This window comes from Morone saxatilis, unplaced genomic scaffold (assembly GCF_004916995.1).
Source record: "Morone saxatilis isolate NCDOM2014 unplaced genomic scaffold, NCSU_SB_2.0 Contig18, whole genome shotgun sequence".
Classification (NCBI taxonomy): Eukaryota; Metazoa; Chordata; class Actinopteri; family Moronidae; genus Morone; species Morone saxatilis.
In genome coordinates, this window is record NW_023339740.1 from 25386215 (window position 1) to 25390986 (window position 4772).

Genomic DNA, 4772 nt, shown 5'->3' on the forward strand with positions numbered 1-4772 from the left:
AACAGAACGATTCATCCAGAGGGGAACATTAATATCTGTATGTTTCAAAGCAGTTAATCCAATAGTTAGATGTTGAGACATTTCACTGGTCGCCACAGTTGAGATATTTCCGTCTGGACCAAAGTAGTTTTCTGTAGAGCCGAGCCGCTTGCATTGGTTGAAATTATACGTAAATAAATCAAGATATAACTGGACAAACTTTGAGCTTAAATGACATTAACAGAAAGAGGTTTCTAGAAAGTTGACCCAACTCTTATTATACAGGGCTCTGCCTCAGGGACAGTCTGGCCATCAGAGAGAGGGGAAAAAACAAGAGCTCCCACTCTGCTTACATTTCCAGACACTGCCACTGGCACCAAAATATAATAAAAAAGGACATTGTATTTGTGAGGCCTTCTTGATATTAAAGGGTGTGAGAACAGTTTAAAAATATACACATTAGGCCTTTATGTAAGCAATTCATTCATCGCTGTGAATAAAATCAATAGAACAATTGTGTGGCAGGGAAAAGAGAGAGAATTATATAAAAAGTTTACTAAAATTATTAGGAAAACTCATCTCTGATTAAATATTTACCGAAAATAATCTTCACCAAATTCATCCAAATCCAAAATATCCATAAAATAAGTGTGTTAGTCAGGGGTCGTCAGTGATAGGAAAGGGTTTCCTTTAGAAAAAGGTTGGGAACCACTGGTTTAAGTCAGTTCAGCTAACATAAGTCATAGTAATCATGTTGTTAAACTATATAAACACACCACACAGACTTATTACAACATGTTTATTATCAATATAAACGGGATAATAATGACAAAGGTTAATCACTGCTACATGACTTTGCAGCACATTACCTAACACAGAAATGCACAGTCATGAATGTGCCGTTAAATTATGTAACACACCTCCGGCAGCCATATTGGAAGAAGTCGTCTGTGTGGATGACGGTTACTGAACTGAACCGACCCGTTTGTTTTTGGATCCATCCTAGTGATGGAGCAAATAATGTTCGTGCCTCCTTTTTAAAGTAGTGGTTTTTGATTGGTTTGGTTACAGAGGGTGTGCATCGACTCCAAAATATACATGTCATGACTTGAAGTCGCTTAATGTTTTCACACCGACATGTTGAACCGATGCCTTTAACATACCTTTACCTGTGTTTGTTTTCCTGTTTGTTTGTTTGACAGAAAGACAGACTTGTTACAGATCCAGTCACACCTATCGGACTTCCCCCACCAAAAAAAGTACTCATAATGCAGACTGGCACATTTTAGAGTAATATATCGGCCTATAATTTAATTCTAATTATTGATGCATTTATGTGTAAGCTTCAATTTAATGTTACGCCTGTTAAAGGTGGGCTTATTTTAACATATATATATGGCTAGGTATATATATATATATATAATAGTTAATTATATTGTGTATAACTAATCTTAATCTAAAGTAACCACAGCTATATAATAAATGAGTAAAATGTACAATATTTCCCTCCGAAATAGTAGAATAGAAGTAAAAGTTCCTCCATTGTAAGTACAGTACTTCTACCACTGCATGAGAGTTATGTAACATGCTCTGATTCCTTTTGTTGGAAAAGGAGGTTGTTCTCGCTCTCAACTCTGACCCTGTTTGATATCTCTCTTTCTTTTTTTGCTGAACTGGAAGTTGAGCTTGAGTTTATAATCACAAAAAATAAATAATAAAGAGTTCAATCAATAAATACTGTGTCAAGCTTACAATCGTTGAACGCTTTAACAGCCTTTTTGTTTCTACATTCAGATATAGGAGAAATGTATTGTCTGATATGGATATTGAGCTCTGAGAAGTTTGGCTTTTTGTTTAAAAATGTTTAATTGTGAATATATAATTTGTTCAAAATAATAACAATGTGAGGGTAGATAGAATCAGAAATAACTTGTTACTCCACAGTTGTTTTATATGCGGGCAAGACCTAAATAAATACCTATAAATATCACAAAACGTACAATTTACATCAACTGTTTCTCAACATTTTTTTTATGAACAGTTTTAATATTTGATCTCGTATATTATTATATATGATCTATTTATTTAATTAAATTAGATTTTTTAACAGTTTGTTCTCTCTTTTTTAATGTATTAATTTATATTTTATTTACAGTTTGATCTCGTATTTATCAATTTATGTAATTTAATCTAATTTAAAAAAAAATTCCCATTAAAAGTTTGATCTCCTTTTTTTATTAATTCTTTTTTTTTTCATCAAAAGTTTGATCTCGTATGTATCTATTCATTTCATTTCATTTCATTTCTGGTCAGCCACGTCCATCACGTCATCCTCGTGCCAGGATCTTTGTTCGTTACGACAGCTCGGGTGAGGGAGGGTAAGGGGTAAGGGGAGGGTAAGGGGAGGGTGCGGAGGCAGGGTGCCGGGAACAGGGTCTCTGCTGATTGGCTGGCGGGCCGGGCTGCTCTGTAGCGGTATATAATCTGTGTGCAGAGCTGAGCGGCAGCTGGAGGTTTTGCGTAGCACATGTACGACAGAAAACGGATAAAAAGCGCGGAACAAAAGCTGCGTAATGTCTGACTGAGAGGCAACAGAACCGAACCAGACCTCCACAGAACACAGCCTCCTCTCCTCTGAACGGGTTCCGATAGCTGGAAGAGGAACACACACACACACACACAGAGAGAGAGAGAGCCGCATCACCAGGAAATATCTGTGAGTATAAACCTTCCGTTCATAAAGCGGTGCGTGAGGCGCATGCGGGAGTGTGTGCATTAAACGTGAGTCATTGGTGCGTTTTGACGCGTGGAGTGCGTTAACGGTGGGCAGTGGAGCGGCAGGTCCCTCTGCGCACACTGCCGCGAGTCATGCAGTTCACCGGCCGGTGGGTGGGTCGTCCCTACAGACAGACAGACAGGCAGAGATCCAGTGACAGCAGGACTTCTCCCAGTGTTTTTTGCTCAAAGTTTCCAATAGATAGATGGTGCTGGAAGAAGTATTCGGATGTTTTATTTGAGTAAAAGTGGCAAAACTGTGTCAAAAAAATAGTCCTTACAGCAAAATTACATATACATACATAAGTATTAACATCAAAATATCAAATATGGCCCATTTCAGGATGTATATTATGTTAAATAATTGAAAAGTATTTAATTACTGTATGTAAACTATACAAATATACCATCATTTATTAGTTTATGTATATTTTGTATTCATAATCTGCAGCATAACTAAAGCTGTCACATAAATGTAGTGCAGTAAAAAGGAGTACAAAATGGAAAAATTCAAGTTAAATACCTCAAAGTACTGAAGTAGGCTGCAGCACATTAATACAAGTACTTTGTGTAAGATAAGTTGTGTTTTGGTACATTGGGGGAATGTAAAAAGACATTTTATTGTTAGCGAGGTGGAGCTAATGTTAACTGTATGTTTAAATCTATGACAATGCATCATACAAGATCTTAAACTGAAAGATAAACAGTAACTACAGCTTTAATGCAAATTGGGATTTTGGAGGAAGTAATGCAGTATTTCCCTCTCCAATGTTAAACTGAGTTTCAATCAATCAGTCCATCATTGTCTTCGGGATGCACAAGATCCCCCCCACTGAACCCGTCTGATAACGACTGATTTAAATACCTTTAGATTTGTGAATGTGACTCATTGCTCTGGAGCATCTACATACGTCCTCGTTATAGTTTATGTCCTCAGTGTGGACACGAGTTGTGAGCAGTTCAGTGGAGTTTTCCGCCTCAGATCTTTTTATTGAAAGGCTTTTTTCTTTTTACAGGCCTGGAGACTTAAAATGACTCCATATGAATACAATTCCTATCAATAGTCCAAAACCCCACAAAAATCTTCAGTTTACGATGATATGAGACAGAGAAAAGTGACAAATCCTTGTTTAAGACTCAGAAATCAACTAACGAACAGACCTTTTTTACTACTAATAAGTTTGATGATCTTTTATTAGACGTTCTGTATCACCACACAGCAGTTTATTAGGTTTATGAGGAACAGATCCTGCCTCTCCTCTCTTGGACTTTGGCGGCCTCCACAGATTCCAGCGGGCGTTTTTTGTCGTTCAGTGGGCAGATAATTAAAATCTCATTAGCCGTCTGGCCGGTGCAGATGGCAGACGAACCATCGTTCAGCCTCGGGATGCTTTCAGGACGCCGTCAGTGCAGGTGCCATATGGAGAATCTCTGAAGTGTGTGCCGGTGTTAAGAGACGGTTGCATGGCATAAAAGATGGCTTGAATCAAAAAGAGGTGTCCCCATGTATTAAAATAACATCCGCGGCTGGATGAGACTGAGGGCTTTGCTATTTGCAGCTGAGGAATTTGACTTCTGAGTCACATTGACGACTACAGGCTAGATTTTCTTTCGTTTTTTCTCTAAAACTCATTCTTTTATTCAGAAAAGACAACAAAAACATGATCTAAACTCATTCTTCTTCAATAAAAGAGGTTAAAAGTTATGGTAAAAGTCACAGTCGCAGTGGAGACATTCGTTAAGGACGTCAGTGACTTCATTGGGTGTGGGTTGTTTTTTCCTCACCGTGCTAATTGCAAAATCAGGAGTAAACTGCAGTCTTTGTTTTCCTCTTTATTTAACGTCTATCAGCTTTGTGAGAAACTGATTTAAAACATGACTTGCATCATCATCATCATCATCATTATCATCATCGTCAGACGAAGTCAACACATTATGAGTGTTTGTGTTTGTTTGTAATGATTGAGGCCTGCACAAGGAAGCGCGCACACACACACATACACGCAGTCATGCATGCA

General features: G+C 37.8%; 1 protein-coding gene across 1 annotated transcript in view; it reads left to right on the forward strand.

The window, feature by feature from the left end:
* Positions 1-2477: 2477 nt before the first annotated feature.
* osgn1 (oxidative stress induced growth inhibitor 1) overlaps positions 2478-4772 on the forward strand; it is a 12630-nt gene continuing 10335 nt past the window's right edge. Inside the window, exon 1 of the mRNA XM_035662823.1 lies at positions 2478-2695. The gene's annotated coding sequence lies outside the window, so the exon portion shown is untranslated. The remainder of the gene's footprint in view (positions 2696-4772) is intronic.